We start from the raw sequence: 13,792 nt of genomic DNA on the forward strand, positions 1-13,792 counted from the left end.
ATGTTTCTGTGCTTGGAGATGTCAGGGATTTAAAGCATTTTGGGCAGCAGGTAAAGCTAGAAAGGCACTGAGGACCTGGTGCAACCATCTGCTTTGTAGGTGAGACCCAGTGGTACTCCACTTTGCTCAGGATTGCACAGGTGGGTGAAAACTCAGATCTCGTTAAAACTCAGCTGCACGCCTTTAATCCAAGCACTCGAAAAGCAGAGGCAGGCAGATCCCTGTGAGTTCAAGGCCAGCCTGGTCTACAAAAGCCAGTTCTAGGACAGGCTCTAAAACTAGAGCGAAACCCTGTCTCGAAAAACAAAACAAAACAAACAAAAAAACCTCAGATCTCCTAAACATATATGGAAGTAGATTCATTCAAGGTAATATTTGAGTGTTAACTTTATGTTGGCACAGCTTTATCATCAGGTAGTGTGTTGGGTACCAAGGAAGACAATGGTTAAAGCAACTTTGTCCTGTATATATGGAGATGTATTGTGCCTCCATTTATCATAAATAATTCGTAGCTAAATGGACAAGATGACATAAAATGATTTATTTAAAGTGTATAGTCCCAAGATCCAAGCCTTACTTTTTATGCTTGGAACTTATTCCCCTTTCTACAGTTTAATTGTACAAAAATTTCATGCAAGTCTCCATATATTTTGTAACTTAAAACACTTGTGCATCTTTAATCCTGAGCTGCTGCTTTATTTATAATTGGAATAGTCACCCACAGTAGTGATTGTTAATATCAAAGAGACCTGAATTGTTGTGCAAAAGAAAGTGTTAGCAGGTTTTATTATTGCCTGAGATAGTGAACAGACAAAATCCTGACCTTAACTAATGCCCCATCTTCTCCTTGACTTACATTTCTACCAGCAGTCTTGAAAGCACAGGAAGCCATGGAGTAATTAACAGGATAGGCCTGATTTTCCTGTCATGTGCAGCAGTGCTCTTACATGCCCCTGCATTTATTTATTTGTCTAGGGACCGTTTGACTTAGTATAGAGTAAATCAGTAGGAAAGGTAACATCACAAGCATGTATGAATCTGCCTTTCTTACTTTTGCAGTCTAATGAATTCTCAGCAGTGGTTCCCAAATAGAGAAGGTATATGCTTGGTTTGCGTTAACATCGAAAGTGCAAATGTGTAAGACCTGACTGTTAGAATTTCTGTGTAAGATTTTTTTCAATCCCATGGTGAACCTTATTAATCTCAAAATATTAATATTTTTCTTCCTTAGCAAATAAAGTATATAGAACAAAAAATTTGATGTTTTTCTTGTTAGGACCCCCCCAGTTTTGTGATTATCACTATCAATTCTTTTATTAGTTAGTCTTCATTCAGAAAATGAATGGGGACTATGAAGGTGGTTAAAATGCTTGCTGTTCCAACATGAGAACTGGAGTTGGGATGCCCAGAAACCTCTATAAATGCCAAGGGGACAGGTAGCCACCTGTGGGACAGGTAGCCACCTGTAACTGTAGCGTCAGAAGGCAGAGACAAGGAATGCCCACCGCCACATTGGCTTGTAGATACCATCATAATATGAGCTCTGGATTTGGTTGAGAAATCCTTCCTCGATAAATAAGGTGGGTGAATGGTGGGAGATGATTTCAAACATCAACTTTCAGGCCTCCACAAGCACTCACCTGTGCACCTGTCCACACGTGTGTATGCACACCTGTACACATATAACCGGGAAAAAAAAGTAGAGAAAGGATTGAACACCGAACCAAATTACCACTTTTATAAGACTACTTACAATGAGGTTTTAATTAAACACTTAATATGCTGGGAAGATGGCTCTGTAGGTAGACATACCTTCTGCCAAGCCTGATGACCTGAGTTTCATCCGCAGGACCCACATGGCAGACGGACCAACTCCTGCACAGTATCTTCTGACCGCCACATGCCCACTGTGGCATGCATGCTTCCCCACACAAGTCCCTGGAAAATGAGAAAACTGTAATAAGACTTAAAACAACTTATTTATAAGTTTGACTGTCTCTTTAAGTCGAAACAATTTTTCTAATTAAATATTCAACTTAAGTTCTAATTAAAGTTTAATATCATTTAAAAAGAACATTTTGTGTTACCATCTTTATGGGAAAATACTTTTGTTGAAATTTGAATTAGAAAGGAACTGGGTAATTAGCATGTTCATTTCTTTAACCTTAGTGCATAATAAATTAAAAAATCCTAATCATTTGTTTTAAAACATTTGTATTTGTGGAAAATACAAATATCCTCTAAAGAATATTATATTAACTTAACTTAATAGGGGTGTCCCAGCCGTCTTTGCTGGTACGTGCAGCTCTCACCCCTCACCAAAGAAGCTTCTCTTCAATAGAAAGAGAGCATCACAGAAAGCTACAGCTGGTCAGAATGCAGAGAACAGCCCATCATGGAGTCTCCAGGCCCCATAGATAGATAAAAGTACAATGTAAGTTCTATACCTAAAACTCAAGTAACATTGCAAAAGAGGAGACAACCAGGGAGTCTGCTGTGAATTGTGTCTTCTGAAAATGTCAGGGAAGCTTCGTCCACAGTACCTCAGCACAGCAGTACGGCTGCCTGCACAAGGCCCACATAGTGACAACACTGATAAGCACACAGACGTGGAAGGGAGAGATCTCAAGGAGCTACCCTTAGAGCTACAGACAACTCAGGACTGCTGGGAGTGGGAGAACTCGTATTCTAGGTAACCCACCCCCACACACAATTGGTTATCCAATACCAAGCTGTCAGCTCTGGAGTCATATGCTCATAGCAATACTAAACAGACTGGGCAGGTTGTAGTTTACTCTGTGTGTATGTGTAACAACAGTCAAGAAAAAACAGCCCTGGATTTCAAAGGGACTGACAGAAAAAGGGAGGCATTGGGGTAAAGAACACTTGGGCCGAGAGAGGGATTGGGGAATTATTTAATTACATTTAATTAACATTTAAGTCTTTTAAAATAAAGTTTAAATTTGGAAGAGGCAGGATTATATTTTTCTAAGTAACACACTTGCTGTACTGTATGTGTACCTGGCTCTGTAGAAGCACTCACTCGTCTCTTAATGTAAATTTAGATGTATCTGTACATGTATACACCACACACATGAAATGAGACCTTTCCCAGATCCAGTGGTTTTGTGTTGAGAATGTACATCATTGTGCCATGTCTTGATGTTTTAAACATAGTGGATGCACAGAAGCCTCTGCCCAGAGTACTAAGTCTGTTAGTTAATGTTTAATTTATGGTTTATGTATTTGATTAATTGGCTAGCATTAATAATTGATCAGTATTCCTTAATAAAGGGCATACTCAGTGTAGTGTTATTTTGCTAAAAACTTCCTAAGAGTAGGAAATGATTTGGAAGGTTTGACAATATATTTGTTCTATTGATTATACTAAAGAGCATGTCTATAGTTTTATTCTACATTATTCTAACCATAATATAGAGTAAAAGTGTATTCATAAACATACTTGCCATCTGGCATGTTTGTCATAGGAGACAGATGTTTGAGAAAGGGCTGTAGTCTTCGAGAGGAGTGAGTCAAAGGGATGGATTATAGGTATCAGAGGCTGCAAGTTTGTTACAGCTTTGCTGAGTTAGATGGAATTTGTCTTCTCCAGAATAATCTTTTGCCATCTAAACTGTGAAATTTTGATTTGATGAACAGACACTGGATAATTTCAGAAATAATTCTAACAATGGCTGGTGGCACCTTCAGTTCATACAGCAAGAGACAGGGCATAGAAACAATTTTGGTTTTTTTTAAAGTAAAAGGGATATGTTAGTCTGCTGTGGCTGAGGTAAGAAGACACCACAGACTGGGTTACTTCTGACCATACCTGCTCTGTTGGGTTAGGATCCCACCCTTCTACCTCACCTAATATTTCATTACTTTCTTGAAGTTACAACCACCAGAAGTCATTCTGGAATATAAGGCATTGGCACAGGAGTTTTAGGGGGACATAGTTCAGTCCATAACTGAGAAAGCAAGGAGACCCATGGGCACCTGGAAGACTTGCCTTCAGAGTTCCCAAGTCTGTCTCATGCTTGAAAGTCAGGCTCCAACCTGATGCTCTAGGGACTGTACTTGGAGGGTGGCTTTTGGATTCCTGGTATGGGATGAGGGTGTTAAACTTGAGAGGTGTGAGAAAGGGCTGTAGCCAGAAATAGAAGTTCAGTGGGAATGTTCAGGAGACTTTCCTTGGGTCAGCTTACCAAGTTATATTTATTCCCAGTTTATTGACATCAAGACAGACTTGATTGGAAGTTCAATCACTTATATCCTCTGGAAAATAAGTTCTGATCTTATTAACAATCTTACTTCCCCTAATATTCAGTACTTTGGTAAGATGTTCCCCTCGCAGTCCCTCTGCTGCTTCTCATGTTCCTCCCCCATCGCAGTTTAATGTGTGTGTCTACAGATTGGGCTTCTCAGAGCATCCATATACTCAAGATTCCCAATCCTTTCCTGCTCTCTTCTGTCGCATGCTTCCTTTTATGAGTAACCTTCCTTCTGCTGTATTCTTTCTATTCTCTCCCCCAAATAAAGAGACTTGCGTACGCTGTCTTACTTTTTCACGAAGACTGGCACTTTCCCCTGGACTTGTATTTTAGAAACTCCACCGTATTGGCTGGTAGACAGCGCCGTCCTTGTCACAGGTGTGCTGTGTTCTGATCTCTGTGTCATTCGTAAGCAGCCACTTTCTTAAACGTTTGGAGTTGAGGAGGCTCCCACTATTCTGAAGTTCAGGTGATGCCACAGTGCATGCGTAGTTCTGCGTATGTAGTTCATACTGTAAAGGCACGTCTTCAGAGTACATTTCTAAAACTGAAATAGCTGGGGTCATGGGCAAATCACTGTTTCTTAGCTATTGTCAAATCCCATACCAGGTGAAACTCAGTTGGAGTTCATTGTTGTGTAAGCCCTTAATGGGGCCATGTATGCAACATTCCCAAGAATTCATCAGTTAAAACTTTTTTCTGGGCTGGAGGTGTGGCTGGGCACAAGCATGTGTTTGTCATATACTTAGAATGTGGGAAACCTTAGGTTCAATCCCCAGCACCACAAATAACCTTTCTCTGTTGACTTTGCTCTTGGTGAATGTCTTGGCTCTGGTATTGCTGACTTTCTCACTAACACTGACTGACTATTGCCTTAAAAGTCTCACGTTCTTGTCTTTTCAAATCACTTTCTGTTTTTGTTCATGCAAATTTTTCTGGTTTGTTTAAATTCTAGTAGTTTGGTTAATATGTGTCCTGAAGTAGATTGGGTAGGTCTTTAGACATTCATTGTCGCTGCCTTTTTTTTCTCTTTAATTATAGTTAAAAAAAAAAAATTAGTTCTGTCCCATTATTTTCTTAAGGCACTTGAACTCCATGGCATTGAACTTCTCCCATGTCTTCTGTTCCAGCCCTGCTTTTGTTAGGACCTCTCTACCCTGTCTCTCATTTTAGCCTCTTTCCTTCTCTCACTGTCTCCTCCCAGATGTGTTCCGCACTGGGCCTTCTCAATTTGTTCTCGACTTCTGAGGGAAAAAAAAAAATGAAGCCCTTCCTTGGGATCGATCAGTCATCTGTTTCTACGTGATTTTTGTCACTGTCTTTACCCAATGTGAAAGGCTTTGCTTCATAATGCTCTTCTAATTGATGGTGTATGTCTGACTAAGGTTGGTTGGTGGGGAGAGTTCTTACCAGCTCAAATCTGAGTTCTTTAGGGTAGGGTGAGATTGGTGTCATATCTGCACGCCACCCCCAAATTCCTAGGTAATTCTTCGGCTGAGTTTATGATTTAAGAATGCCTTGTTAAAATAGTGATCCTTTAAAAATGGACAATGTGGTGGTAAGTGGGGAGAAGTGCAGAGGCGTTTGTCTTTGATCTGTACAGCATCCTTCATTTCCTTCCTAGGCTTGCCTTCTGCTGCTCGAGAATCACTTTCTGTCTTAGTGTACCATTTGCCTTTCAAGCTCCTGTGTAATTGGGTATTATGAACATCCATATTTAAATATTCATCATTTTGGCACTTGATATTCATTTATTTTTCTCTGTGAGTGACTTCTGGTTTACCTGTGTTTAGTCTCCTTTTTACAAGGTCTCTTGAGCCTCTTCCCTCCTGTGATGGGCAGCCACAAACTCACAGGGGGTGGGGCCCTCTTGGAATGTGGGCTTTGTTATGACAGTCTGTAGTTTTCTTGTGACACTGAAGTTGTTGTGCTCTGAGAGGAGAGAGATTGGGATTCAGGCTTCTGCAGTTATCTTCCTGGCCCAGAAGTTGTAAAGGAACCTTTCAAAATTAAGAGGTTTATGGATGCTAGTCCAGGACATACGCTCTCCTGGTGTAAAGCTCTGTGTCTGAGTTTTTCCTTTGCAGAGGCACATATATGCATGTAGGTGTAGACATTCTTTCAGTGCCCTGACACACAGCTGGTTTGCAGAACTGCCGACCTTAGACCAGGGCTAAACATGCTCTTCTGTAAAGGGTCATTCGTTAAACCTTGAAGTTTTTTGACACCAGGTAATCTTTGTGGAATGTTCTGTCCTCCCTGCCCCCCTTTTTTTCTACTGTTCTTTCCCCTCCCTTTAAAAATAAAAAAGCAATTAACCTAAAGAAAAAGATGATGTGTGATTTGGGCCAACTTCCAACATACACTATTTTCAAAAGTTTTGTTTATAATAGTTTGGCTTGAATGTTATATTTACTTCTTTTGATGGTTAAAATCATGTTTCTAGACCTACTCTGTGTACAAATCAGTAAGAACAAGCCAGAACACCAAGGCAAATGCAGGTGGTCCTGGCTAGTTGGGTGTGCAGCCAAGGATTCCTAGAAAACTACTTATTTTACAGACAGACAGCACTTTAAATGGATGCCTTGAGTAGTGACCAGCACAGTCAAATTTCTTAGAGAATACTTTGAGAATCTCCTTACAGAGTTTTTTATTTGAAGTTTAAGAATATATACCAAAATGGTTTTGACCTTTGTATGGCTGAAATTGAGCTTTTCTGGCAGCGTACAGGTTTCTTGCAGCACCTCTTAATTTGCCTTAGTAAGACATACTAATGAGGAAACGGCTTCCTCTCTCCCACAGCCAAGGGCGTGTGCTCGTCTAAAAGCTGAACTGAGTGGTCTGAGTGCATTAGAGAAGGAGGTCTTGCTGTGTGCAGGCCACCCTCCCACTTCTGATTTCTCCAGCATCAGAGGTGCTGTAACATTCCCTTGAGGATTACAGCATAGAAGAGATTATTGTGAGAGAGTAAACAGCATGAATAACAATGGAGAGATAGGAACAAATAAGGCTCAGGTAACAGATTCACTAAATCCTTCACCCACAGGTTCTTTCTGTTCCCACTAGAAGAAAACACAGAGGGAGGTGGAGGCCAACTAGTCACTCTTCAGTATAATTTAATCCTTCTGTATTTCATGAAGGGATGGATTTCCATTGTGAAATCACTATGGTTTGAAGGTGTTTTGTTTTCACCCCCATTGTGTTTGTTAGTCACCTCTATTTTTGTCAGAAGTCATCCTGTTTTTCATGATTCACCGGTGTGGTCAGTATTTGAAAGTCTGTTGCCAACTGGCTTGCACAGGGAGTAGAAGGCAGTGGGTTAAAGTTAGTAATGTTTGTTAGTGTCTGGTAGCTCTTTCTATTGTCTTAGAAAGGTTATAAGTTTTCAGGCTGGAGAGATGGCTAACCTGCTAAGAGTGCTTACTGTTGAATCATCGGGACCAGAATACAAATCACAAATCCACACAAACCAGATGTCCTGCAAAATACCTGTAACTCCAACTCTAAGGGAATGAACACCCCGTTCTAGTCTCTACCCTCGTACACACCTGCTCATACCTGTCATGCTCACCTGCTCATGCACATATACAAATAAATCATTTTTTGAAAGTTAAACTTTATTTCTGTGGAACACTTCCACCCTCCCTTTTTTCACAGAAGTCACAATAATCATGCAGCATATGAACTGTGCATCATAAAACAACCATCAAACTCCTTGCGGTGTTTTTAGTCTCCTCAGTATCTGGGCATTACTAATTCACGAGCCACTTATACTGGCTTTCACTTGATGCGCTAGCCAAGTTGATCCTTCTATACTTGTGGATGTTGTAGCCTTGTTCCTGTCTTTGGGACCTTGTTCTTTTTCTGCTAAGAATGCATTACGCCCATGTCTTCTTGAGGCTGCTTCCTTGTCATAAGTTAAACATCTCATATTCTTCTTTTTTCTCATTGAGAGCCCCTGGCATACTATGCTTTGTATAAGTATTTGTGTTCTTTGTAATTGGGGGGGGGGGCAGACAAATTAATAGAAATTTAAAGTTTCTTTAAGCCAGGGACATAGCCACCATGTTAACCACTCAGTTCTGTGCATTTGTACCTCTATTTTTAGCGTTGGTGATCCCATTTCCTGCAGATAAAATGTGAACAATAGTGAGGTCCCCCAGAGCATCCCAGCTGTAGTAGTTGATCTCAGCTTGGAATTGTACCTGGTGATATCTCTTAATGTGCTTTAGTATTGATCTGTAGGCTTCAGAAATAAGACTTCATTCAAAAAGTTTTAGCCTTAAGAGAAACACATAGTAGAGTATCTATAGTTCTTTTTTTATTAATTTTTTTTAAATTTATTTCTTATGCATACAATGTGCTGCTGGCATGTATGCCCACACAGCAGAGGAGGGCGCCAGATCTCATTACAGATGGTTGAGAGTCACCATGTGGTTGCTGGGAATTGAACTCAGGTCCTCTGAAAGAGCAGGCAGTGCTCTTAACCTCTGAGCCATCTCTCCAGCCCCATCTACAGCTCTTTCTTATAACCAGGAAGGTGTAGTCAGTCACCTTAAGCAGTCGATGTTCAGTTCTGTGAATTAGAGACTACACATATCCATACTTTAGTTTGAATGACAGGAAATTCAAGGTCTTCTTTGTTTTTAAGCAGAATGATGTACTCTGTGATTCCCCTTGAGGCCCTCACAGTGTCAGTTTCTGTAGAAATGATCCCCTCCCCCCTTACCTCAAGCATTGACCCATGCAGAAAAGGAGCCTTTTTTGGTGCTTTCAAGTATTGTACTCAACCTCCAAGGTTGACCAGGTTTTCCTGGTATCAGAGGCATATTCAAATAGAGTGCTTTTTTAATTAATTTTCCGTAATTAATTAACTCCCCCCCCTCCCCTGAACACTGGGGCCTCTGCAACGTTCCATACTTAACATAGATTGCACAGTCAAGCTTAGGTTTGAGTTGGTAGTGAACTACCAACCCTTTATCTTGTTAAGATGTCTCCATTTTATACTTACCTACCTTTACATTACAACTTTCTAAGGAGCCTAAACACAGAGATTAATATTTTTAAATTTCATCCCATTCCTCTTTTTTTTTTTTTTTTTTTTGAAGTCTTTGAATATGTAATCTACCATCTGGCATATGCGATCTCCTTGCATTATTCATATGCTGTCTTTTATAGCTTTTTTTTTAATTAGAGGGAGAATACATACATGTATATGTATATATTATCTTACCATCGGTGAAATTCTGAATAGCACACTTAAGGTTTGATACTTATTGAGAAGCAATGAATACTAATTTGAGGTTTGGAACCAGGAGATAGCAAGCAGAACAGTTGAAGGACTTGCTTGGTTCATGCCTTTAAGGAAGTAAGTAGCTTTACTTCACCACAGTTTTCTTTTGAAGACAGAGAATGCCTAATGCATACATTCCATTGTAAGCCTGGTCTTGTGTTCTTCCATTTAAAGTATAGTGTATCAGAGATTGCCATTGGAGAATTAAGAGGAGAATATTTTTGAGACAAATTAATCTCAGTTGGAGACTGTTCTTTAAAATATTCATTAATGTCCTGGAAAGATTGGGGGAAGGTATAATCACTGCCTCCCACTTCCCCACACACAATTGAAATTAAACTCCTGTGGATAAATCACTCAAAACAGCTGGGCTCTGCAAAGGAGTGCCTCAGAAGCTAGGCCCAAGCTCCGTGTAAAATACAAGGTGTTTAATGTCCTACGGAGTCTGTATTTGGTATCGTTTGGCAGTGATTAAGAAATCTCCTAGCAGCCCTCATAGACCTTCCTGGAACTACTGGATACGTGAGACTGTTAATATTTAAATACCTGAAATGCCTTTCAGGGTTGGTAGCACTGTAATTGTCTTTTTTTTTTTTTTTTTTTGAGAATGACTTGAAATTTTTAAAGATCTATATGGATAGTAGTAATATAGAATTTTTATCTAAAGAGAAGATGATTTGCCTTGGGGGGGGGGGTGATACCTTTTTTGTATCTTGTTAAAATAACAATTTTAAAAGTTGCTTTATAAATCTGGGAGTTGGGAATTAGAATTGTTTCAAAATTGGCAATTTAGAAGGATAATTATCTTGTACGAATGTAGGGATCTGGAAGTTTTATGTGAATATGGGAACAGCTGTCAAATGAATGAGCTGTTTTCTATTTGCAATTTCATACCTCTGATTAAGGATATCCTCATCCAGGATATCTGTATCACACAAGCCTTGCCAGACTTTATCCTGTAATGCCAATAATACGAACATAATTACCCGTGGTCGGATCACTCTTGTCTAAGGTAGTAGTAGACCTTCTCTAGGAGCCTGTCATCTTTAGTGGGTGCTGTGGCGCAGTTGTAGCTGACTTAAGACAGTACCACCTTAAGCTCCACACCCATCGGCTGTATAAACTTGCCTTGATTTCCTTTGTGATGCCTTGGGTCACTGGTTCTCAACCTTCCTAGTGTGCGACTCCTTAATACAATTCCTCATGTGGTAGTGACCCTCAGCCATAATATTTTCTTTGCTACTTCATAATTATAATTTTGCTACTATTATGAATCAAAATTAAACATCTGTTTTCCAGTGATCTTAGGTTGCCCCTGTGAAAGAGTCCTTCAGACCCCAAAGGGATCAAGACCCACAGGTTGAGAACCACTGCCTTATGTGGTTCTTTGAATCCAAGATTGACTTTACAGCGATAATTACTGAGGCTATACTAAAAACCTCTGCCCCTAACTCCATACTTGCTTTGATGGGATGAGACTAGGACGCTCTCTGTCGCACTGCACTTCTTTCCCTGGCATCTAATGATTCTAATATGTAAATGTGGCTGGGCAGTGGTGGCGCACACCTTTAATCCCAGCACTCAGGAGTCAGAGGCAGATCTCTGAGTTCAAGGCCAGCCTGAACTAGTTCTAGGACAGAATCCAAAGCTGTAGAGAAACCCTGTCTCGAAAAACAAACAAGCAAACAAAAAAATGTAAAACAGAATCTAGCCTGGCTGGATTTTGTGTTTTAAATAGCCAATTGCTTGTTCTCGATGAAAGAATATTTGATATGCAACAACATTCATCTCTGAGATTATTAAGACATCTTCTGCTTAAATGAATGTATATATTAAGTATTCTTTATAAAACAATGCCATCATTTAAAAAAAAAAAAAAACCCTAAAACAGAGTTTCATGTTAGCCAGACAGGCCTAGAACTCATTATTTATTTAACCCAGTCTGTTTGAACGTAGGGCAAGTTTTCCTTAGCCTTAACCTCCTGCATACAAATGAGCCAACATATTTTTCAACATTGTTTCCAAAAACTTCTGTCATTTGATTTTTGGAAATAATGAGACCTTAAATTTAACCCTGGATTGTCATAATTTTCAAATAAAGCAGTATCCTTCCCAAACTGAAATTACCATGGTGACTAGGGCACTAGAAAGGACTCTTTTCTAGCCTGTTTACCGTAGTGTTTGAAGCATGTGAACTATTTTGATAGACTTGAGTTGTAGAGGCCACTTTTCATTTTCTTCATTGCTTCAGCTGTAAATTATGTAATAGCCATACACTGGTGAGGTTGCAAATTCTATATTTGTGTATTTTTTTCAGCACTGTGGTTCTGTTGGCAAATGTGTGTCAATCATGTGCCATACCACACTCTCCAGGGGTAAAAGATGGGCTTCTTAGGATTAACACTAATAAAACAAAAGCAGAAATGTTCTCGTGGTCTAGAATCACAATTTCAAAATAGTGCTGCTTTCAGAATAAAGTGATCATCCTTCAGAATAGCTGAGTTAGCCTTGCATAGATGTTTTAGCACTAAAAGGCATAAATTGCTATTTATATAATTATTTGATGCATACTGTTGAATACATGTTTTATGACAAGCACGAATATAGGCTTATTGCTAGAACAAACTGACATTTTCTAATCCATTTTTAATGCATGATTCTGTTCTTCGATTGTAAACTTAATAGGACTTTTACCCTCTGCCTCTTCTTGTTTAGTGTAATATGACACCTTTTACCTAACGAGCTTCAGTGTAAATATTGATGATAGTAAAGTCCCTGATTTTAAAATGGAGGATACTTTGAGATTGCAGCTCCAAGAATTTTAGTATCTGCTTTTTAATAAATAACACTCCTCCCTCTGTACCTAGAGTTTCTGTAATACTTGTAAGAGCACTGCAGATTTGAGGTTATTATAGCATGTGACCATTTTTTAAGTGCTCAGATATCTGATTCAAGTGAGTGTACTTTTTGTAATGGCGTTTCCAGTAATGTAGGGCAATATTTCACATTTAATGGTAGGCTATTTTTATTTTAGTGAATTGCTATCTTTCCAAATAGATGATCGTCGTAGAGAGGTCAAATATCCTGCCCCCTGTAAATGCATGCAAAGAACGTAGAGATGTGGATGTATGAGCCACAGTACTGGGGTGTGAATCCTAGCGCTGCCCCTTCATAGCTGTGTGACCTTGGGAGAATTAATTGACCTGCCTATCTTTAGTTTCCATAAAACATAGCCTGGTGCTGATTGATTACCCTTTATCTGGAACTGTTTTCAGTTTGGGGAGGTTTTTTTGTTTGTTAGTTTTTGTTTTTAATATATATATTTTTTTCAGTATTTGTGTAGACAGACTACTGACAGACCATCCAGAACTCGAAATCATAAATACTTTAGAATCTAACACCCTCAACATATTCAGACTTAACCCTTTCAGATCATGTTTATCTTGTGGTACCAACCTCCTAAAGGCCAAAATAAACACTGTGTGCATGTTAGCTGTTTATTGTTGGCATCATTGCTGTGATCATACTGCGTAATAAACTGAGAGGGTTCCCTTCCCTCAGTAAGCCAAAGGATTACTAATGTGAGATAAGTTTGCTGTCGCAGAAGCAATTTTAAAGAATTTGCTTCTAATAGCCTTGGGGGCCACAGCCTACCAATCACTATCTTTATTCAAATTAAAATACTGCGATTTTTTGCCAGTACCGAAAGACTAATCAGAAAGCTGGAATTACCACTACCACCCCTTTTTCCCTTTTCAATTTTATGGAACTGTAAATAATCAAGGAGAAAGGACGTCGGGAGGGGGGGGAAGAGAGGGGGAAATGAAGAAATCAGAAAATCAGCCTGCGTCAGTATGTGCAGTTCGTGGAGTTATGCTGTTCTGAGTCAGGAGGATCATGGGCTCCAGGCGAGCTTGGGTGCTTAGTGAGACTATCACAGAGGGAACAGTGTAAACATTGTACACTTCCTGTACCTACAGTAGGAGACAGATATTCTGAATAACTCTGGGGAGGGGGTCTTCTTCCTCTCTGTCCACAATTCCTGGGACTGAGGAGATAATATTTGTGCTCTTTTCATGTTACTATGTGTTCACAGATTAAATGGACATGACAGTCTTGAGAAATTTATAGACTAGTTGAAAGATGCAATATATAGTAATAAAGTTTTAGGGAAATTCAGCATTAAATTTTGAAATCATAAAAAAAACTGGCAGTGAGATGTTAC

At 39.4% G+C, this 13,792-nt stretch overlaps 1 protein-coding gene across 3 annotated transcripts in view; it reads left to right on the forward strand.

The window, feature by feature from the left end:
* Window positions 1-13,792, forward strand: part of Atp2b1 (ATPase plasma membrane Ca2+ transporting 1) — a 105,903-nt gene that overhangs the window by 22,440 nt on the left and 69,671 nt on the right. The gene's annotated exons all lie outside the window — the stretch shown is intronic.

Source organism: Arvicola amphibius, chromosome 17, assembly GCF_903992535.2.
Source record: "Arvicola amphibius chromosome 17, mArvAmp1.2, whole genome shotgun sequence".
In the NCBI taxonomy this organism is placed as follows: Eukaryota; Metazoa; Chordata; class Mammalia; order Rodentia; family Cricetidae; genus Arvicola; species Arvicola amphibius.